Source organism: Miniopterus schreibersii (genome assembly GCF_964146895.1).
Source record: "Miniopterus schreibersii genome assembly, chromosome: 6".
Taxonomy (NCBI): Eukaryota; Metazoa; Chordata; class Mammalia; order Chiroptera; family Miniopteridae; genus Miniopterus; species Miniopterus schreibersii.
This window is the reverse complement of record NC_138107.1, coordinates 42,981,375-43,006,315: the sequence shown is the minus strand read 5'-3', so window position 1 is coordinate 43,006,315 and position 24,941 is coordinate 42,981,375.

The window sequence follows — 24,941 nt, the reverse complement described above, 5'->3', positions numbered from 1 at the left end:
AAATTTAGATAAAACAATTTTTAAAAAGCATTGAAAAGAAAATTTACATTATCCATAACTACATTACCCAGAAAATAAATGTCAACATTTGGCCTAGGCCCTTCCAATCATAAATAGACATCTTCTTTTTCATTTAGGATTAGTGTACATCTAGAACTTACACTTTTCCTTTGACTTTATTTCTTGAGCATTATTCTATGTCCTTAAGTAGTCTTGGAAAATACAATTTTTATCAACTATGTGAATTGCATTGTTTGGTGTACTATGATTGATGTACCCATCTCCCTAATGTTGGATATTTAGGCTGTTCTAATTGGTAGTTAAATCATAAAGAATTCTGTAATGTGCATCCCTTTAGAACACACATCTTTATTTTTGGAAAGACAGTCTCCTCAAATGGAACTAATGAGTCAAATCTACTAACATTTTGAAAATTCTGTTTTCATTTTGTTCTCTAAAAGCATTGTACCAATTTATATCCCGATTGTTATGCATGATGGTACCCTTCGAACGGAATCTTTGCCACACTAAATGTAAAAAAAAACCTTACTAATTGGATAGATGTTTACCTCTGTTAATGGAATCTTATTAGTATTGTTTTGTATTTGTTTGATAACTAGCTATTTTTAACAGCTTTATCAGGGTACAGTTTACATACCATAAAATCTCATTATAAAAGTATAATTCAGAGATTTTTAGTAAATTGATAGAGTTTTGTAACTATCACCAATTTTAGGACATTCTAATTTTAGAACAGTCCTCATAATACCTCAAAAATTTCTGGAACACATTTGTAGTCAGTCCCCAATTCCACTCCTATCCACAGGCAATTATTTAAAAAAAAAACACACACAAAAAAAACTTCCCTTTATGTCTCCATAAATTTGTCTTTTCTAGGGGTTTCATAGAAATTGGAATTATATTTAGTATTTTAAGCCTGGCTCTTTTCACTTAGCATAATGTTTTAGAGGTTTATCCATGTTTTAGTATGTTATAATAGCACATATTTAACTCATTTTTATTTACTATTTAATTAATTTGTATTGATGAATTCTTTAGTGTGGATGTATTGCATTTTGTTGATCTCTTCAACAGTTGATGGCAATTGGATTGTTTTCAGTTGGGGCCATTATGAATAATGCTACTATGAACATTTGTAAACAAGTCTGTGTGTGGATATGTTTCATTTCTCTTGTAGATTCTAGTAGTGAAATTGTTGTTCCTCTAGTCTTTTAAATGTACATTAACAGGTGACTGGATAAACAACACTTAGTAGGTTTTAAACTTCATTTATGTTCCTGAACGGTTTACATAACATAGAAATCATGCTTTCTGAACTTTCAAAAGAATTCTTTGGTAAGGCTTCTGGACCTGGGGAGTTTTTGAAAGGGATTGTTTAATACCTTTGTCAATTCCTTCTCAAGGTTATTGGTTTTTTCATACATATAATTTATCTAATCAATTTCCAGGAAAATTTATCAATATTTTTACATGGTCAACATACAATATATTCTTCCATTTAAATCCCCTCCAAAATATGTTCATATCCCTTTTCCATTTCTAACATTATTTGTTTGTATTTTCTCTTTTTCTGGATTTTAATGGTAAAAAGTATTTCCATTTTGTTAGCCTTTAAAATATTAAAAACACTTGATCAAAAATACTTTATTTTCTATTTCATAAATTGCTGTATTTATTTTTCTTATATATTTCTGCTTGTTTGGATTTGTTTTATTTTTCTATTTCTCACTTTTTAGTAATATGATTCATTTATTGTCATTATTTCTGGTTTAATAATGAGAGTGTTTAACGCCCTCAACATACTCCATTGTAGTGATCTGGCCGTATTCCATGAATGTGTGTATATAATATTCAGATTTTCATTACTTTCTAAATAGCTTGCAATTATAGTTTTGATTTAATTTTTAATAAAATTCTTATAAAGAATTTTAAAAAATTCTATATTATTGAGAGCTTACATTTTTATTCTTACTTAAACTTGCATAATTTTTTTCTAGTTTTGTTGCATTTTAGATAAAAGTTTCCTTTGTAGCTTTATATATTGTTTTTTTGCTCAGGGTTTCAAATAGTACTTTTAAAAATAGCTTATTCTTTGTTGTTAAGAAATAAAATTCAATATTTGCTTATAAATCAACTTTAATAATTGTAGTATTTCAACTTTGGTGCCCTTTTTGATTGTCAAAGTCTGGTGTTTGTATCTCCCAATGACAATTATTTCTCTGTTGATTTCTCCAGTCAATTCTTGTTTTTTATATTTAATACTATGCTTTCTTCACATGACTTTTATCACTGTAATATTTCATTCTGCATTGTACCTTTTATCAGCATAAAATGCCAAAAAGGATCCTAAGGATTATTTTATGATGAATTCTCCTTTGTTTAATTATTACTAATATTCAGCTTTTCTTTTTATTTATAGCTGCTTGATAAATATTTGGCCATCATTTTACTTATTTTTTTAACTACTTAGAATTAATTTTAACATTTATTGATATTTTTCCTGATTTCCAAGTGAACTCATGTTCATTGCAGAAATTCTGGCAACTATGGAAAAGCCCATACACAAAATTGTCCATTACCCTGTATCCAGAGTTTTCTCTTTTTTCTTCCTCTTTTTTAAAAATTACCTTTGATATGTTAAAAGAAAGCCATAAGAGTCTATATCTCCACCAGTGGTCACAGGCCAATTAAACCAGAAACGGGATCACTCCACAATCCAGAGCATGGAGAGACAAAGCTATCAAAAAACAGATCTTATTTCTATTTCATTTCTTGAAATTCAAAAACAGCAAATCACATTCCTCTCTTGTCTGTGGGAGTGAAGAAATAAAGCGATTAGATTGTCAGGGTTTCAAAGCTAGAATGACGTGAACCTGCTGCATACAGGAGGAGGAATCCCAGGCAGCTCCGTGTGCCAGGAGTTCAGAGAAGGTGAGTCCAGCGGCTGCCACTGGAAAGCAAAACCTTGTTTGACTTCAGCATGGGCCTGGGATGTTAGCATGTGTGTGCTATTGTGTATTTGTGTGTGTTGACTGTGGTATGTGTTTGTGTTGTTGGGTTTTGTGTGTTTGTGTGTTGGTTGTGTGTATACTGTGTGTTGTGCTGTATGTGTGTACGTTATTGGTGTGGGTGTGTTTTGTGTGTGCATGTGTTCTTGTTTGCATGTGCTTCGGGGGCTATGTGTTTTGTGTATGTTGTGTATGTGTTGTTGGTGTGGGTGTGTGCTGTTTTTGTATGTTGTTGAGGTGTGTGTGTATTGTGTGTGTTCTTGTTCGTGTGTGTTGTTGGGATTATGTGCTGTGTGTTCGTATGTGTATATTGTTATTTGTGTGTGTTGTGGTGGTGGTGATGGTGTGTGTGTGTTGTGGTGGTGGTGATGGTGGTGGTGATGGTGTGTGTGTGTGTGGTGTGTGTGTGTGTGGTGTGTGTGTGTGTGGTGGTAGTGATGGTGGTGGTGATGGTATGTGTGTGTGTTGTGGTGGTGGTGGTGTGTGTGTATGTGTGTTATGGTGGTGGTGGTGGTGGTGGTGATGGTATGTGTGTGTTGTGGTGGTGGTGGTATGTGTGTGTGTGTGTCGTGGTGGTGGCGGTGTGTGTGTGTGTGTGTTGTGGTGGTGATGGTGGTGGTGGTAGTGTGTGTGTGTGTCAGGTCCCACTGGTAGAGAGGGTTTGACAGCAGCCCAGAGGTCCCACGGAGGAAAACCAGATGTCAACACAGCTGAGTCAGTTTTTTTCTGGAGGTCAGGGAATCTTTGGGTCTGAGAGCTGCCTCAAGTCATGTTCTGGCTGAAAAGTAAGGTCCAGAGCTTCTGCCAAAATGGGTGCTATGTCAAAGGATCTTAAAATAGGCTCTCCAAGGAAAGGTTAAAGGGATCGAACCCTTTTTCATAAAAGAAGAAAAGATTAAGTGGCTACTTAATGACTACCATCAAATCCAAGAAGGTTTTCTTATAGTGCTCCATGGTTTTCCACTTTCTAAAGAAGGCAGAGAGAGTGAAATGCAATCCACGTAAAACAATGGAAAAATCAAGGAGTTTCTTAACCCCTCCAGTTTATACAACATGGGACAGTCCACAGGGAAAGATTATAGAATTTTCAGCCCCAGTGATCTCTGAAGAGAGATAAATCTCAGTCCAGAATGCAAGGTGGTGAACTACTGGAAAAGAGCACTGGCCTCTGGGGCAGGCAGACCGGGGCTGGAATTTCAGCTCTGTCCAACCCCGCAGGATTACTTAACCTCTTTACTCTTAGTTTTCTCATCTGTAAAATGAGCATAGTGACAACTATATCACAGACTTTTCTTGGATTAAATAAAATGACAACCTATTTAAATCTTCTAGCTCAGCACCTGGTACCAGTGTGTGCTCAACCAAAGCAAGAGTCCTCCCCTTTCCAACTATCATTTGATGAGCAGTAAATCTTGCACATTCTTTGACCACTAAAGAGAATACTAATTCAATTTATTTGCTAAAAATTTACTGAACACCTCCTTTATGGAAGGTACTAAGGTGTTTCTTGGCTCCCAGCAACCAATCACTGTACTTTTGGTATGTCTCCAATTTTTGTGGGTAGGTCCACCCACTCACCACCTGCTCAGGCTGTATGGTTTTGTTGGAGTTTGGTTGCTAACCCATGACCCAGGTGTCACCAATCAAAGCATCTGAATGCTTTGTCAAGAGTGATTGGTTAAGAAATGGGAACATGACCCAGTCAAAGCAAGTGAAACTCAAGGGGTTTTGCTTGAGCTTGCAAGACAGTAGTCCCTCTCTCCTCCCAAAAGCCTGGGAGGCTGGAGCAAGTGCAGCCTTCTAAACTCTTCAAGAGCCTGAGAATTAAAATACATAGAAGAGAGCAAAGTTAAGTTTAGAAACAGGGAGAAGCCAGCCCAATCCCTGGACTTTTCAGGTATGTGACCCAATAAATTCTACTTTTTGTTTAAGCCAGTTGAGTTGGGTTTTATGTTGCTCAATGAGCCCAAACTGACACAGGCTGTGTAAGACATACAAAAATGACTAAGATCAAAAGGCCTCTAAATTATGAAAAGACGTTTACAAAAATAATAATAATATGGGGTGAAGTATTTATTGTACACTATTTGCCTAGGGCTTACTACACGCTAGACACTGTGCTAAATTCTTTGTACACACTGCTCCATTTAATCCTCAGAACAGTTATTTTTATGGAATTAGCACTGATTTTGAACTAGAGAGAGGGGTGGAAATTGGACAGGTGTGAGGGGAGGGTAAAGAAGTTACATGAAGAAGGAATAAATGGCGATAGGAAAATGCAGGGAGGGTTTGGGAAATAGTTGGTGGTCTATTAATTAGGGCCTGGAGGGCATGAAAGATACTAATGGGGAATATGACCGGCAAGGCAGATTGAGATCAACTCACTGGGAATTGGGAATTCCAAGGCAAGAAATTTGTATTATTAACAATGAGGGTATTTCAAGCAAAGAAGTAAGAGACCCAAAATCTCATCTCATATAGCTTAGATGTCATCTGGGGAAAATATTCTTATAATGTAGGAAAGTGGAGATCATTTTCAAAGTGAGTATAGAAGAGGGGGGAAGGCTTAATATATAAGTGTTCACAGTTTTTGCCCCCATCTCGAGCTTATATAAAGAGTGACTCTTCCTTTTGGGTCAGCAGCCAGGTGCTTTCGATTGTGCAGAGTCTAGGTAACGGGGAAAACAGGGCACAGACTTCAAACCCCTGAGAGGGTGGGTGGGTCTAGAAAGAAGGGTTTAGACCATGTGTAAGGGAGAGAGAAACAGCAGGCCTGAGTGTTGGAGCTTGAGGAGTTGGAGTTTGAGGGGGAAAGACGGGAGATTCTTAGGGACCAGTTGTCATTCTTGTAAAGGAAGCTGCGAGTCACAGGGAACGAGGCCTTTAGAATGTGGCAGTGTGTGCCTTCCTAAGAGAGAAAGCAAAGACCTCAGGCACATTCTTACACTTACATTTTCACTTCCAGACTGCAGATGCTGCTGCTTATCATCATTAGAGAAAGAACTTGTTTTGATTCTCGTTGAAGGGCCTGACTGGCTGATGGTGCGGAAGGGGAGAAACGTTTTGTGCTCAGCTTGAGTGAAGACACAGGATGGGTCGGGCCAGGGAACGTGCTGGGAGCCAGCCTCCCTGGAGGAGAGGCGTCAACAATGAAAAGTGAGAACAAAAGGTGCAGGTAGGTCAAAAGGTGCAGGCATGTGATGGACCCTGGCTGGGTGTCTCACCTGGGTGGAGTGGCATCCTGTACGCCAAAAGGTTGAGGACTTGATTCCCAGTCACGGCACACACCTAGGTTTTGGGTTTGGTCCTTGGTCGGGGTTCATACGGAGGCAACCGATTGATGTTTCTCTCTCGCATCAATGTTTCTCTCTCTCACCCCCTTCCACTCTCTCTAAAATCAATAAACATATCCTCAGTGAGGATGAAAAAGAACAACAAAAAACATGTGACGCTTCCTGCAAAAGTTAAACAAAGAATTGCCACCTGATCCAGCAATTCCACTTCTAGGTATAGACCCAAGAGAAGTGAAAGCGGGGACTCAGCACACACTCACACACTGTGTCCACAGCAGCATGTTCACCAGGGGCAAAAAATGAGGACAACCCACATGCCCATCAGCAGATAAGTGGACAAACAGGCCGGGGTATACGCAGGCCATGGGCTAGCACTCAGCCTTAACCAAGAAGGAAATTCTATGTGCCACAGCATGATGAACATTAGAAACATTATGTTGAGCGAAATGAGCCAAACACAACAGGACAAATACTGTATGAGGTACCTGGTACAGGGAAGCTTATAGAGACAGAAAGTAGATAAGAGGATGCCAGGGCCTGACGGGGGGTGGGGTGAGGAGTTATTGTTTACTAGGTAGAGAGTTTCTGTTTGGGATAAAGGAAAAGTTCTGAAAATGAATAATGGTGACAGTTACATAATATTGTGAATATACTTACTGCCACTTAATCGTACATTTAAAATTGTTAAAATGGTAAATTTTGCATTATGTATGTTTTACCACAATTTTTAAAAAGCTACATGTGATGTAGGTTATTGATGTTAGACTAGGGAGTGGTGTTGCCTAGTATCTCCAGACAGTCTTGGTCAGAAAGGAGGGCTATCAAAATGTTGTCCTAAGAAGACTGATGCCCGGCCGGGCATGGCTCAGCGGTTGAGCATCGACCTAAGATCCAGGAGATCAGGGTTCGGTTCCCGGTCAGGGCACATGCCCGGATTGTGGGCTCGATCAATGACTCTCTCATCATTGATGTTTCTCTCTCTCTCTCCCCCTCCTTTCCTCTCTCTGAAATCAATAAAGATTTTTTTTTTTAAAAAAAGAAGATTGATCAGTAGCCATGAGGTAGAGAACCTTGGACCAGTGCCAAGCACTGGCCTAGCCTGTGAACTTTCAAATCAGTAAGGATGAGAGGTACTGTAAGAGCCAAACAAAGGGCGAATCAGGAGGATTTCTGATTATTGGATGGGGAGAGAGGCACTGAGGGAGCCAGGCAGCTTTCATGATTTCAGCTTTTTTTCCCCTTACAAAATATTTGCTACAGTGGTTGATTTCTATTTTTAACAAGCCAAGTATTTCCTTCCTAATATTACCTAACTTTACCTTTCTCAATTGCTGCCATAAATAGAACTCATCAACAACAAAGTCGTTAGAAAATTGTCAACCTCAGCCAATAAATTGTACTCAACCGTATGGAAAAAGTGGGCGGTCATGACTCAGACAAAGTGACTCTGCTTTTCTGAATGGAAAAACATTCCACATTTTGACTGTGACCAAGAATGTTGCTAAATGTGACTCTAGATCTGTACATAAATTTTTTTTTTTTTTTTGGTACTGCAATGTTTCTTGTTGTATAAATATGTGCTTTGTCAAAGAGACAAATGTCAAACTCTCAGCTGATCAATATAAAAGCTATTTTACAACTTGTTTTTCAGGATCTCCTAAGTTTTGTTTTTTATGTTTTTGTAACTCTGCTATTTCAATAATATTTTTATTTATTTTTTTTAAATCTTCACACAAAATCTAAAACAAAGTACACACTTGTGTAAAAACCTGCATTCATGTAGGTTCAAAAGCGACTTGTTGCTCCCTTAGATAGAGCTTAGATATGTTTTATTATCAAAGGAGCCCTAGTACCTCTTAACCACAAGTGAAGTTAAAGCAGTTAACCTGTTTACCCCATCTAACCACCTGGCGTCACATAGTAGCAGAGTCTTCAGAGACTGGGAACAGAGGGATGTATATTTTGATAGTAAGGAGAAAGGCCTGACACTGGACCAGGTCAGTGCTGAGCAGATCGGCCTGAGTGGGTGCTGCAGTGAGGGGCTCTGAGCAGCTCGAAGAAGCAGAAAGGCAGCAGGGAAGAGTGACTGAGGGGGGTTGGAGCTGGTAGGAGGAATGAGGCTTCCTGGCAATCACCTCAGTATTCATGAGCTCAGGTGTTCCAGGTGTAAGGGAAATCCTAACTGAGATGAATCAAGCAAAATGACCTGACAGCTGGAGATGGGTGACTCCTCTCCAGAGCATCTATCTGCATCCACTGATCTATGTGGAACTTTGGGGGCCTTACAGGAAAAATCCTTGAACCATGTCAACCTCCAGTGGATATATGTGGAATACAGATATATTCATCCCACAAATGTTTACTGAGTGCTTCTTACTGTGCCAGACACTGTGCAGACTCTTGGGGATAGAGCTGTGAAGACCAGAGCCCTGCCATCGAGCAGTTTACAGTCTTAGTGGCGGAGACCACAATAAATAGAATAATAAACAACATAATGAATGATCGTGCTAACTACAATGAAAGGAAAGATCCAGAGTGAGGAATTCAAGAGAAACTGCTTTAGGCCACTGCAGATAGGCCACTTCCAGAATGTTTTCAGAAGGGGTAACATCTGAGCTTAATCATCACGGTGAGAAAGAGCCAGCCAGTCCCCCCTGGGGGTGGGGGTGGGAGTGGGGGAGCAACCTAGAGGAACTCAAGTGCAAGGGCCTGAGAGCACATATTCCAGACGAAGAGCAGAAGCTGGAGTGGCTAAAGCTGGTGACTATGATGTAAGATAGGTTTGCAGAGCTGGCAGAAGCTAGATCTTGCAGGGCCTTGTCAGCCATGTAGGGGTGGTCAGTTGCCACTGAAGAGTTTTAAGTGGGAGAATAACATGATTTTATTTGCACTTAAAAAAAATAACTCTGGCTACTATGAGGTAAGTGGAAGTAAAAATGGAAGCAGATCCATTAGGAAACCACAGTGATAATCCAGGTAAGTGATGATGGCAGCTTCCACTGTGGAGGTGGTTCTCAAAGTGGGGTTTCTGGATCAGCAGCACCAGCAGCAGCACCTTTCAACTTGTTAGAAATGAAAATTCTCAGGCCCTACACCAGCCCCACTAAATTAGAAACTCTGGGGATGGGATGCAGCAATACTGTATGAACTCCACAAGGTGATTCTAATGCACGTTGAAATTTGAGAACTTCTAGATTAGGGGTATGGAAATAGAGAAGGTGTTATGGACCAAGTGTTTGTGTCTCTCAAAATTCTCTCCTAACCCCTAGTGTAGCTGTATTTGGAGATGGGGCCTCTATGGAAGTAATCTTCAAAATATGAGAGAGAAACCCAGCATCTGCACCTCTTCCTAATTCAAAGTATTGCCTAGTATGTAGTTCTAGTGGGAGACACTGCCCCACCCCTGGCCCGTATCCCTATACAGAAGTTAAAGGGGAACTGGTTTCTCTCTCATAACTCACTATGACTCAGAGCTTGGAAGCATGGCCCAGGCTCAGACAATCAGATGCTCTCCAGGGACTTGCCTCTGGAAGGAGTTTGTTCATGGCTGTGGCAGTGAAGTCAGAGAAGGATGGTGAGGATCCAGTGGCAACCCTAACCCATGATATGACCTTGGCTAAATTATTTTCCCAGCTGGTTTTCCCACCCTTCCCATCCACTTATGAGCAATAAGATATGCTTCCAATAAACTCATTTTCTGCCTAAATTAAGTAGAGTTGCTAGCCAACCTCCCTGAATGGTCAAGAGAAGAACTCTATAGAGACTGGACTTTCTATGTGTACATGGGGGCTCAGGGCCCTTGATATCTGGGTACTCATTTTAATGTGGTGGCATTTGTGTTCACAGCCTGTAGCCAGAGACATCTGGGTTGCAGGCAGCAATAGGCAACAGCTTTCAGTCAGTTGTTTCCCTAGACTTGTGTCCTTTTGTGTAAATGCACAATCAACAGGCAACTGGTGAGACTTTAAACAACAGAGCTGCCATTTTCTTTCTAAAATATTTGGCTCCATCGCCTCATCCTTGAGCCACTGGCCCACCTGACTGGCAACTTTCTTGGGGCCTCTGGATCATCTCTAGCCTCCTCTGGAGTCAATCCTCCTGCAGTGGGTCATCCTAGAGCACCGCCCTGGCCTGCTCTAACATCATTAATAAAATGTTCAGAATAAAATATAAACTATTTAGTTGGGTATTCAAGAGCCTACACAATTATGTTTCTTCCTGTTTTTCTTAGCTTACTTTCTAGTACTTTCCAACACACTCCTTATGCTCAAAGTAGGTTGGCTTATTCATGGTGCTCTGGACATGCGTCATGTATTCCCACTATCCCCTCCTCTGCCCCAATCTAGAATGCCTTTCCTCTCCCCTTTCTCTCCATATCCTTCCCATCCCTTAGGACTCACTTCTTTCCCCACCCCTCTGGGAAATCCTTCCTGACCCACAGTGATCTCTCCCTTCTCTAAATCTTTAAAACCCCGTATGTCTTCCCCACTCATCTGATGCTCCTCAGGCACTGCTTGGTAAGACTTTCTTCCTTTTCCTGGGCTTGTGCCTCATCATATCAACCAGATTAGAAACCCATTTAGAGCAGATGCCACACTCTACACAGTGACTCACTGCAATGATTACCCAACCTCTTGCGTATCCTAGACGAGATCGTGGAGCCTGGTACAGAACATAATGGAAACATAGATAAGCCAGGATATAATTAGCAGGTCTCATTGTCTGTCCCATCCATGGCCCCTTCTAGAGAATCTATTCTGTAACTTCCTGTCCCCTATAACCCTCGCCTGACCCAAAACAGCTGTTCCACTGTGAGAAAAGCATGATATGGCCTGACAAGTCTTCCACATGAGACATCGCCTAAAGAGACACAGAGACTCTTGTCAGTTGGTGGTGGTTCCTGGAGCTTGGAGATCATGATGTAGAGTCGAATTGGCAGCTATGTTGGATGAAGTAAGCAAGATGAGTATCCAGAGGAAGCTGGCCTGGTTAAGACATCATTAGAAGAGGTTTTCAGAAATAGAGATCATAGAGCTCCTGGAAGTAGACAGAGAGGCTTAGCTCCTGGTGGCCTCCTGCTTTGCAGGTCCAGTCTTTCACTGGACAGGGTCTGGTCATGTTTCCTGCCCATGAGATTTCCCTTTAACATTTCAGTAAGTTGGAGCTAGCTTGAGTGGCTTTTTAAAATTTTTTTGCCTTCAAAGGAACTTTGACAAAAAAAAAAAAAGCAGCAGGGGCTGATAATAATTCTCACCCTCCGTTCTTTATACCACTCCCAGGTAGGGCTCCCACAGGGTCCTGCCCCTTCCCTTCTCCTAGGGCTGTCACAGCAAAGCGTGACTACTAAATTCCTAGCATGGAAAACTAAGAATCAATTGCTCAAATGCTGTCAAAAAGTGACATTCAAGTTTGAGTGACAATGTCGTCTTTGGTCCTGTCCCTATCCACTTTTCTATTTTTAGTTCTGCTTCTGCTCTCTGCAATTACAATGCTTAGTGCTCAAGCAGTTTCCAGGAGTTATTTAACAAGTACTTTGCCCTTCTTTGAAGAGGATGCTTTGATTCTGAGCTTACACCCTTCTCTCAGTGACAGACTTCAGAACGTACCATTTCACAAGACATCAAGTCTCTTCTGGTGTTTTCTTTGAATGCTGGACTTGAGCCCATTGATTGATCATAGAAATTGGAACTCACCAGGAAGAAATTTCCCCAAACCCAAGTGCCTTTAGCAAGTTACTCTCCATCTATAAAATGAGGCTAACATGGGCAAGGTTTCTGAAGGATGCCGGGAAATATATCAATATAATGGATGAAAAGTAATTTGTAAATAAATTTCAAAAGCATTATTCTAATTTTCAGTGCTCATTTATCTTCAGATATATTACTCAAGGTGTAAATGTCATGTATAAAGAACTATTTGACATTCAGAGCTGTGTAGGGATGCAGGGGCCTTTTTGGGGTCTTCTACTAAATGATGGCTATCTATCTGGTGAGCATGCTGTAGAGAGAGCTCACACATGTATATATATTTCTCTAACATTTGAATTTGCTGCATTACACACAAACTATATCTCCCATTAGAAAATCCTATGTGTGAATTAGGGATCAATCAAGGGAAGGAAAATTGAGGAGGGAAGGGACTAGAGATCAAATTTAAGCAAATAAGAAAAACATTATACTTATCTAAAGAATTTATGAAAGTTTGTATGAATCTTGCTCCAAAGTGGATTTCCATCCTTTAACATCCAGAATATATTGCCAGGAGTTACAGATCCCATCCCCCAGAAACAGACTGGGGCACAGGAAGTGTACTGTGGGGTAGTTTTGTGAACCACACCTGTGGGAGAGTGAAGGAAGGCAGAAGAAGTTGGACTGCATTCAGTCACAGCAAAAGCCTCAACTGATCCCACAGCACGTTCTTAAGCTTGGGAGCTGTCCCAAGTAAAGCCAAGAGGTAGAGCCTCTGTATCCCCACCTCTCAGCTATCAGGTGCAGGCTGGCCCCAGGAAAGGGTAAAATGGCTTTCTTCCTCCAGAGCAATTTCTGGGAGTTGTCATGTGTCAGTGGAATAAATGACTAACAGGGAACTCCATGAAGAAAGGTGCTCAGTATTCTTGTGGAACATTGTAAAGGCAGGAACATACCCCAAACTAATTGGTATCTGACTAACAGGACTAACAGGACAATCTGCACCAGATGCAGGAGAGCTCTAGACACTACCCTGCACCTACACCCCAGGCCCAAAAACATACTGCACCATTGGCTCCTTAAGCCATGGACTTGCCTCCTTTGTCACCATTATTTAATCCCAAGAGTGAGGTCTGGGCTTTAACTCAGCTGAAAGGATTATTTTTGTTTTTTCAACCTTCCCATCTCCTTTAACACATGCACCTGAGAGTTGACAGTATTAAAAAACAGCTATGGCTATTAAACTGAAATTTAAAGGTATTATCAGAAACAACTTGGAGAATTAAAAGATCAAAAATAACATTGGAATACTTGTAATTCCCCCATTAAATGATAGGACATGCTAAAAGTTATCTACACACACTTTTGCAGGATGAAATCCTTCTAGGTTTTCTCAAACTATTATAAATATTCATTCCTTGTAACACTTTAATGAAACTTACAGAAAAACATGCAAAAACCTTGATTTTTATCAAAACTATATTTTTCTTATAAATTCTAAGGAAGGGCATTCTCTTTCACCTAATGGAATTCTAAAGTGGCAGTTCTAATGGTCTCTCTGTCCCGTCTTGCTGATTACCTTAGCTCAGAAATTTATCAGTTCAAGAAGATGTATTAACTTCCTAGTTAATTCAAACATCATATTCTGAGATTTTAGTGCACCTATAATGGACAATGTGTCCAGGTTATCATCTCCTAAGAGGATCACCATTTAAGCTTTTCCTGGATGCTCAATTCTTCTTTATCCATTTGCTAGGATTTTTATCTTCAGCCAGAAAATAAATGTACATTGCCCTACATTAATGGTTTGGCAGATTATAAACAACCATTGTTCCTTTCTCTTTTTGATGTTCTTAATATTATTTTAAATGACTTTAACAAGTACTTTGGATGTCCCTGATCCTCTTCAACTTATCACTGTCATATTGTTGATGTACCTAATTGATAGACAAATAGCCATTTATTTTATGCCTGAGTAGGAAACCAGTCCCTATCTGCACTCATTGGTATGGATAGAGTCTAACCAGTGTGTGAGGCTATATAGATTATTAACTAGTACCATGTATTCTTGAGGTAGAGTTTTGGGCTTCAACTCCTACCTCTGCCACTTAGCTCTGGAAAAATCACAACTTCTCTGTGTCTTAGCTTCTCCATTTATAAAATGAGAACATCTACTCATAGGGTTGCTTTTAGAATTAATTCAGGTAAAAGCAGTGCCTAACACATTACATATATATATACATACATACATACACACATATATATGATTGTACTAGTACTGCTATACAATTTTTACAAAAAAATCCAACAACACAAACTTAAAATTGTTACCACTTATACAGCTAAATTATGGCATTTAAATAACAGCATAAAATTTGTTGTGGTTTAATTATTTTTCTTCTGTTATAAATGAGATCATGTTCTATACCACACTCATAGGCACCAAAAAGATGATACTCAAGAAAATTAAAATATCCATTCATGTACTCCACCAACATTTGAGTGCCCTCTCTGAGCAAGGCCTTGAGCTGTGGGCTGGGCTCCAGGTATGATTAAGATACAGGTCCTGCCCTCAGAGATCCATTCCTCCCAAAGGTCCATGAAAACTTGGCTCTCACAGAGACAAATAGCAAACTTTCCAGACATTTTCTTATCTCATAATTATTCTCAAGGAATCACTGTTAGCAAATGCTTTCATATGCTGGGCATAAAGCTTCCTTTCACGTAATTGAAAGCTTAAAAGAGATACATATTGCATATTAGAGAGTGAGAGGAGATGCCAAAGAAAGGATTTAGTAGATGCGATGCTATTTCTCTACAAAATCATTGTGATATCCCTACCAATATCTATTTCTAGGCAAGTGCTATATTAACATACCACTTTCTACACATCTGCAATAAAAGAGAATGGATAGAGCTAGTTTTTCCCTTTGCCTATCAGTCCTTGGGTAACATGGTTTGCTTCACAAAATTACTTGTTTAGTTTGAAGGCTCACTGGTGCCATCAATAGTGTTTATTGCGTATATTACTAATTAAGTCACATGCACTAATTCAATGTTTATTGTGTGATAAACATCATACAATTCAATACAAAGGAAATAAAAAATACCAAAAAAGGTATTAACCAAGCTTAAAATTAAAAACAAAAGTCACCAGAATGAGCTTGAATTAATCAGGGAAAGCCTTAGAAAGGTGAATTTTAAGCCAGAAAAGTTATATATGTGGATAGGTGATAGTAGAGAAGAGGGTTCTGGAATCCAACAGACACAGAGGGAGGACTTAGAAAGTCTATGCAGTGGATCTTCCTGTGGTGACACCCCCTCCCTCACACACACACACACACACCCTGCCCTTCCAAACTCATGTTTGTAGGAGGGCAAAGACAACCAGTCCATGAACTTGATAGATTTCCATGGAGCGTCTGCCACAAGGCTGAACAGGAACCCTTGAGTCTGTGGTCCCAGCTGAGGTGTAAACTTTTCAAGTTTCCTGAGATGACTGGAACTGGACATTAGGGATCCCAGTGGATCCCAGGGGTGCTCTCACCCATCAAAGGAAAGTTTCAGAGGCTGGAAATCATCTGTCATTGACCACTGAGTAGTAATTGTAACTCCCTGAACAGCTCTTGCCTGGGGAATGTTCTCTAACACAATACAAAAAGTATCTCAGGGCTGCCCAGTCTAGAAATCTGACTCCAAGTAGCTTTAAAACTGGCCTCCTGTGGCCATGACATGGGAGAGAATACAGCCACTAGAGCAGCCACACACTAAGAGGGCTCAGTTAGGAATCAGAGAGTCAAACATCCTGCTCCAGTGCTCATCACCAGCAAGCAAATACCAAGAACTCTGGCGGCAACATGGGGAGAAGAGGGAACAGGACTCAAACATCCACATAAACAGGCAGACAAGCCCGGGACACAAACAACATGGGCACAGCCGCGTATCCGACGGGACCAGCATGGTTTCCAGCAATTCCTGCATGAAGACAGACTACAGCCTGACACTAAAATCCATGCCTTTGTACAACCCTAGGAGAGAAAGCAAGTTCAAGCTTTTTCGACAAATTCTTTGGTCTTCATAATATTTCTACTTTAAAGAATCCTTTTAAGGTATCATTGTCTATGCATACCTGGCCCCAGTGGTGACTACCTGTAGAGTGAAGTTTCCAGGTCCTGAAGCAAAACAAACAAAACAGGCATCTTCCCACAGCCTCCACCATTAAGGAATTGTTCTAAGAGAATGATTCATGTTTTGGTGTGTCACATCGCACAGGGGCACATGCCTGGGGATGAATCGTGTCCCTACATCAGGCTGGACTGGGACAGCCTTTCAGGGACACTCTGAGCACCTGAACCTTCTCTAATCCTGAACTGTAACTTCAGGGCTGCCCCGGTCAATCTGGTATGGAAAGAAGGCGGAATCCACTCTCCAAGGTGTTTCCCCAGCTTTCCCGACTTGAAGTTGATGCTATATTCATTCATTCAATTGGATTCATTTATTTCAGAGCCTCATATGTAGTGCTTACCACGGGCCGCACACTGATCTAAGCACTTTATGGATTAATCCATTTAATCCCCACAATACCCGGCCAATTGTGTGGCTTCTGCCACACACACACACACACACACACACACACACACACACAGTCCCTTGCCCCTCATATGTGTCTACTTTATTTGTCTATGCCTTTTATGTGTTTGCGTCATGCCAAGCTCGATTATTTGCTCCTAACAGGCAAGAACTCTATTCTGACACTTCGCTAAATGCTATGACTCCCAGGGACTTCGACATTTGTTTCCCTCCCTGGGAACTTGAAGGGGATGCTACTTGCTGTTGTTGTTTCCTCTCAGGAACATATCCTTCAGGCTCCCTGAGAATAAAATAGCTCATTCCTCTTTCCTCTTTTCTGGGGGCCTGTCTATACCATCACCATGACTTCATGTCCTGGTGTTTCCATGCCCTCCAGGTATCTCAGCACCCCTGGGGATACTTGGGGAAAGAACTTTTTTTTTTTTCCTGTCAAATTGCAGGACTCTGAACAAAGGCCAGGAGTGTAGCAATTTCCTCCCGCAGCCAGGCCTGCCTCTGTCACACGCAGCCCTAACGCGGCAGTGAAACTCTCTTTATAGAGTGCTTAGTGCAGCACTGTGGCAATTAGGGGCTTGACAAATGCTTTTTCATGATGCTGAAGCTGAGGATCAGAGAAGCAAAATATTCCCTGGAACAAAGGGGCACATTGTAAGTGAATTCACCTTTCGAAATAGGCTTTCTGGCCACCAGACCCCTCCGTGCCCAGTGTGTAAGGAAATGACACTGGGAACGTGAACACAGGACTGGGCGCGCAGGGACCGGGGCCAGGATATCGAGCTCTTTAGCACCCAAATGCCTCCACTGCACAAAGAGAGGGGCTATGAGATACTACATTCAACAACCAAGTTAGGGAAATATTAACTGGCACAAAGGATTAGGAACTCACAAACTGGCCTGAGCAAAAACCCCATAGATTCCTAGCCTAATAGCAAGTGTTTATTCGAAAACACTAATTAGCAGGCAAAATGCGGGTTCATGAAACAGAGTTCTTAAGAAAGCGAGGAAGGATGGAGAGGGTGGCGGGGAAAATAAGTGAGACAATTTCCCTGGTGAGAATGATGAGAGAACTGCTTGCTCAAGGGCAAATTTTATGGAAAATCATGATCCTGTGCTAACAGAGGGAGAAACCTTTCCAAAGAGTTAATGGAGCAGTTAGAGAAACTCAGGGTCAGTAAATCATGAGGACGGGGAGTATTGATCTAAACATCCTGGTGGGCGAAAATATGGAGCTGAGCTGCTGACCAAACTGTATAACAGAACAGCTCTTCAGCAGTGGCCGGGGATTTGAGTTGCTGAGTTGATGCTGGAGCTGTGCCCACCGAGCTCTCCCTCCCAAGTTGGCTCTCTTAAGAAATCCTGCCCACTCTGTCCTGGAGGTTAGTAAACTCTCCCCCTCACACCACCGCACCTCTCGTCTCTGTAATGGCTCCCAAATGCATAACCTGCCGCCCAACCAGTCATTTGAGTTCCAGAGGGTGTATTTCCAAGACCCTCCAGGACATTCCTACTCAGGCAATTCATTATCATAGCTAATTAGACGCCCATCATCCCCAATGCCCTCACCACCCTAACCAACGAGAAAACAAAACAAAGCAGGCGTACAAGCCACAAAACCCCCCAAACGGTGTTCCCTGTCCTCCAACCTTGAAAACACGGAGATACCTGCAATTCCTCCCACTGCTCCTCTTCCCAACTTGCCAATAATGTGAGCACTTAATCTTTCTCTGATTATTTATTACGCCTTTCTCTGATTCCATTTTCTCACCTGGAAAATGCAAATAATAAAGGGCTGATACAAGGATTGAACACGGCCCTGTGTGCAAAGCTTTCAGAGCAATACCTGGCACAGGGTGACCCACCAATTTTACTGGCACTGGCATTACATTAAAATATTGTTTTCATTGCTTTCCTCTATAGACTCCACCAGCATCACACCAAGGGCTCCAGCACCTCAGCCCCACATTAAAGACCCAAACTGTTGGAGCCAGTCCTTGCCGTATGTCAAAGTCTGCTGGGAGATTTTCAAATAAATATACAGATCCCCAAATCCCACTCCCAGACTTAAATGAATCTGGAAATTGGGAGAACGTGTGCCTGGAAGTCATATTTCCCCCCCAACAGTGTCTCTGTGTCTTCTGATACAAAGTCAGGTTTGGGAACCACTGCCTAGGACAATCTTATTGAGCATCCTCATTTTATAGATGAGGAAACTGAGGCAGAGAGAGATTCAGAGACCTGATCAAGGACACAGCGCTGGGACATGGCAGAGCCAGACAAGAGCCCAGATCCCACTATTCTCAATCGAGAGTACGTTTGCTCCTCCACACTGGCTCCCCCTGGCCTCATGAGTGTTATAGCTCTCTCCCTGCTCTTCGCCACCTCATTTGTCTCCCCTCTAAATGCTTGGATAGTGAGCCTCTACTCAACACCTACAGTGGTTCCCCAGGGCAGGGTGCCATGGGAGTGCGAGCCCCAGGGAAATGCATTTTAAGAGACATGTCTGTATAAACCATTTTATTAGAAAATAGGCCCATGTGATATATAGTGATTTGCTGATGAAGATTTAGAATAATGAATATTTATTTATTGCCCAATGTGAAAATTCTTGTTTTCTTCATTACTCATGAATACCAGTTATCCCAAATCAACATGTCAGCATCATGTCAGTGTCCTGCAGTTTTACAAAAGAAAGAACTTGCTGGTCAGTGTCAGTGGGAACATATGCTGACCAGGCTGCCTCCTGAACCGGGGGCCCCACCCTGCCTCTAGGACAGTCCCACAGGTATAAGTGCTGGAGCTCCTCTGGATAGCCGGTCAATATCTTAAGAGGCTGGAGAAAGAGCAGCATAGTGCTCTGAAGGGAAGAACCGGGATCTGGCTTGGACACCCCATCCAAAGGGCATTGCAGGCTCTATGGTCTTCCTTCAAGAAAAGCGATCCAAATCTTGGGGACCTCTAAAGGTGTGGAGACCCAAGGCAGGAGTTCTGCCCGTGGTGGAGGGCAGTACTGTCACATCAGCTGGTTAATGGATTGGGATGCTATGAAAGAGTACATTTTAAAAAAAAAAAGTTTTTATTGATTTCAGAGAGAAGAAGGGAGAGGGAGAGAGAGATAAAAACATTAATGATGAGACAGAATCGATTGGCTGCCTCCTGCATGCCCCCCACTGGGGATCAAGCCTGCAGCCCCAGGCATGTGCCTTACAGAGAATGGAACCATGACCTCCAGGTTCATGGGTCGATGCTCAACCACTGAGCCACACCAGCTGGGTTGGAAGAGTACTTCAGAGCCACTTTTCATAGCTTTATGAAGACATCTGGCCAATTGCATTATATGTTAAATAAGTAGGAACTTGAATGCATTAAAAATTAATAGAAAATTATATGAATAATAAATCTGTGGTAGTGTATAAAATGATCAGACATTACCTCCAGGTTAGACAATGTATCCTTAAGATGATATGAGCTAAGTAACCTTATAGTCCTTTCACTGGTGGTCTGAGGGAACAGGGACAAAGGAGATGATAAAATCTGGGCTGGGTGAAGGCCATTCAGCTGTACAAGTTACTTATAAATCAACATGCTTCGGCTTCTTCCCCCATCCCTTCTTTCTTGGAGACACACCACACAGCCCTGAGTCCTCAAGCCTAAATTGCAGATGATACAATCCCTTGAGCCCAGCCAGCCTCCTAGGATTGATAGACCCCTCAGGATGCAAGCCAAGCAGGTTAGGTCAGCCATCCTGGAGCCACCTCGGACAGTGATGTGGTTGCAGGAATTGCATGGATCTGGTCTGGCCCACAGAGGCTCAGGCAGAGGGAGAACCAAAAAGAAGGTGTTGTTTACCAAGCTTCCACCTTCACCCCTTCCTCCTCCCCCACCCCAAGCCTGCTCTGGGACTTCCAAGGAAAAATATTATAATCCATGCCCATCTCCAGCCTCATGAGGTCATTTTCCAAAGGTTTTGATAGTTTCCCATGTTTCCTTCTCATCCTGTCAATATCCAATTACACAAAAGTGCAGACACATTTTGGCTTTCAGAATTTTAGGTAATATGTCAGCTCAACAACAGGAACCAAAAACAAACAAACAAACAAACAAACAAACAAACAAACAGAGCATTTCCCGGCAAATTAAAGATAGGCAGAGCCTAGTAACACAGGTGATGGGCGAACATGTACAACGTCTGCCTCCCCACACTGTTTCTTTGATACAATTCTTTTTTGCCCTGAAGGAATTTCATGGTAATGAAATCTGTACTCACAAATCAAGCCCTCCTAACTCGAGATATCTTGGGACTGTTTGTTCTCTGCAGTGTAGCTGTGTGTGGCATGACCCTGTTTCTGAGCGTGTCTGTGTGAGGATGTGTGTTGGGGGAAGGGATGCTATTGGTGTATTATCCCAGTCTGCTTTGAAAGCTGATCCCAAGGGGTAAAATAAGATATGGATCTAATTTGGTGAGACATTAAAGTCTTCTGACCTGTCTTGCCTAACAGAATTCTGGTGCTTGCTTTTCATAATAAAGATCTGGGGTAATAACTTTATTTAGTGCCTGCATTCCCCTGCACCCCGCCCCCCAACCCCATGTCAAAGATGCTGATTTACAAACAGAGGTTTCTTAAGTACTATTTTTAGAACAATGCTGTACCAGATTTATAAGGGGGCTGGGGGGGAGAAACTACAGTCACTTTTGAGCAAAGTAGCATTTCACTGCATCATAATGAAGTACTAATTGCTCTTTGTCATCACTTTTTATGCAAATTGCCCTAGAGCATTTTCCCAATATGCATTTTACATTTTAACAAAGAAAGTGGAGTCTTGACAAACAAGAATTGTGTACCCAAGCAAAAATAAAAATATCAGCTAAAAAATAAAACTGCTTAAGGTGCATTCTCTAAGGATATAAATTTTTCTACTATATCGTCCCCATTATTTTATCTATTTTACCAATAAGATTCCTTTGAATCTAAAATAACAGTTTATGTGTCAGGCAAAAAAAAAAAAAAAAAGTTAATGTGCAAAACTTGCATATTTTACTCATCCTGCAATTTTAATTGAAGTTTGATGTGAAAATTATGTTTCCAGCAGAATTTAAATAGGATAGGTCAAAATCTAGATCATCAAAGAAATAAAATTTTGCCAAAGCATTTATCACAGGCACAAATCTCACTATTTTAGAGGTTTCAGTTATTCTAACGGGTGGCCATTTTCATAGAGACAGTCATCAGCATTATCAGAAAAGAAACATGATTTGCATATCATAAATAGACACAGAGTTTGAAACATACCTCAAGGATGTGCATGTTCAAACTCTGGCCTGGAGACTCTTACTGGTCACTATCATACTGACACCAGGCAATAAAAGATGAAAAAGAGAAATGTGATTGATAAGTTTTCTGGGAGCTTCAGAGATGTATTTCAAACCTAGCCTCCAAGTCATTATAAAGATATATTTGTAAAGGTAAGAGGATAGAATATATTTTATTTACCAGGCTGTTAGCTTGATCTATACCATTTAAATATTTAAACATATGGTATGTGAACTTCCATGTGTACTTTTGCCCCAGGCCCCACAAATGTTAGGGGCAGGTTTACTTCAATTATCCTCACCAGAGAATATTTTTTCCATTGCTTTTCAGAGAGAGTGGAAGGGAGAGAAAGAGAAATATCTATGTGAGAGAAACACATTGATTGGTTGCCTCCCGCACATAACCAGGTTGGGGATCAAGCCTGCAATCGAGGTACATGCCCTTGACTGGAATCGAACCCTAGACCCGTCAGTCTGTGGGCCGAAGCTCTAACCACTGAGCAAAACTGGCCAGGGCACAGACTTACTTCTTAGAACTGCCCCTCCACTTCCAACTCCGAAGCTTCAATCGAATCTGTACATTCTAAAAATGGAATGCAATAAGCTTAAAGATAGCTCACTGGGAGGGCCATCACCTGTGCTATTCAGTAAATCCACAGTTTGCAAATTAAAAAAAATTACAGTATGTGATAAGGTGCTGTTTATGAATCAGTAGAGGATTTCTTTCCAAATGCACAGAAATGAACGGTTGCCTTGTTAAGTGACCATTGAAGAGTATTATTTCCAAAGTAGGATAATTCCTGAAATAATAATAATTACAGTGTAAGCCTGATTCATTCCAGACTTCAAAGCCATTTGCAGTCTAAAGTAATTAGCCCACAGTCCCTTCTTCTCAACTGGATCCATAAGATGTTATCCATTCAGTTTTACAAGCATCTAACCCCAGACCCAGAAGAGTATTGCCTCAGGTGATTGAATGAGTCAGGGGGCAGGTGGAGTGCGGAATCCTTACTCATGGTCTTAGATTCTTTCCATCAGACAGCCTAATTATGAGATGAAATACTGCTAAGCATGAGCTGTGTACCCAGGAAATGCACTGTGAAGGCCGTAATGAATTACTTATGCTGTGTAGTATATGTATAAATCACATTAAAGCATGCTGAATAGTACATTACCATGCTTCTATTTTGCATTACAAAAGTAACTAATGTAAGCTGCAAAGTGTACTTTTAATTCATTACTCATTTCTGAAAGTAGTCAGACCACTGTTCAAGTACCACAAAAGGCTACCAGTGTAAGCAAACCTGCTTTTCAGTTTATGAAGATGAAACAGCAAGATTTAAAAATTAATTTTAAATAAGTCAAATTGTATTTATCAAGACATATCAAACATATACATTCCTTGTTCAGATGGAGGAATTAGATAAATCATAACTCCCCGCACAAAGAGATCATATTTCTCAAGACTTGAATCAATATCATGACTTTTATTATATGTGAGTCTCTGATATTGTTACTTTTACCTCACCTTTAATGTTTACATTGGGTCAAAACGTATTTTTAGTTTCCTTTTTCATTTGGGTTCAACCGTATACATTCTGGTTTTGTACAGGGACTACCTCCACAACGTCTCCCCAGAACACAAGCAAGGAGTTGGGTTGTGCCTATCAGCCCTGAGTGCCTCCTCTAAAGTACCCCTCAAAGGCCTTTCTAGGCATGTTTCAAAATCCAGAAGCCATCAAAGAAAAGATTGATAAAAATTGATACAAACAACATAAGCACAAAATACAAATGACAAGCTAAGAAAATGTTTGCAACCTAAATCACAAAGAGCCAAGCCCCTTAATGTTTAATCAGTCTTAGAAATTAAGAAAAGTCCAACAGCCTAAGAGAAACTAAACAAAGGACACAAATAGCAAATCCACAGAGAAACAAATACAAACGGTCTTTAAACATACAAAGGGATATGCAACCTCCCTCATATAAGGAGCCATTCAAATGAAAGCTACACCGTTTCAAATTGTCAAAAAAACAACCCACCCAATGCTTGATAATGTAATTGCTGCAGGTCTGTGAGGAAACAGTCACTTACACATGCTAGGGGGACCACAAGTGAGAATAAACCTCAGGGATGACAATACAGCAATCTCTACCAAAGTCACCTGCTTTGACCCAGTAATCCCACTTCTGGGAATTCATCCTACAGAGAGAAACATCAGCATACTTCTGTAATGATACAGATACAAAGTGATTCATTACAGGATTATTTGTAATAGCAAAAACCTGGCAACAACCCAAATGCCCATAATGGATGTAATGGTTAATTTTATGTGTCAACTTGACTACTGGGACACAGGGTGCCCAGATAGTCAGTCAAACATTATTCTGACTAATATAACAGGGAATTGGTTAAATAAACTATTGTGTACATATTAGGAACAGTACTCAGCAATAGAAAAACAAATAGAGATGATCTCTGTGAGGCCTCTAGGACATACTAAGTACTGAAAAGACCTCCAGGATTACAGGAAAGAGCAGAACAGGAGACAATCGTGCTAAGGTTCGCCTAAAAGGGAGGAGCACTCGCATATGTATTTCTAATTGTTTGTGTTTGCATTAAGAGACATTGAAAAGCAAAAGTAGTCACCAAAATTATCCTCTTGGGGGGTCAAAGTGAACCAGGGCATATTCTTGTAAATGAATATTCTCAATCTTTTTGGTTTTTTGAACTATGTAAGGATAGTACTTACTTTAAAAAACACACAAATTTTTCATTTAAAAATAAATAATGCAGTTCCTTTATCATATCACTCTAATTTATTTCTTTTATTGCATTATCACCAAGTGAAATTTTCTTGTTTAGTTACAGGTTTCCTTGTTTCCTCCCCTCCAGAATAGGGGACAGCATTATAGCCTGTGAGCTAAATTATTTTGTAGGGAAAGTTTTATTGGAACACAGTCATGTTCATTCATTTATATATTTTTAAGGCTGCTTTTATGCTGCAAGGACAGAGCTGAGGAGTTGTGATAGAGA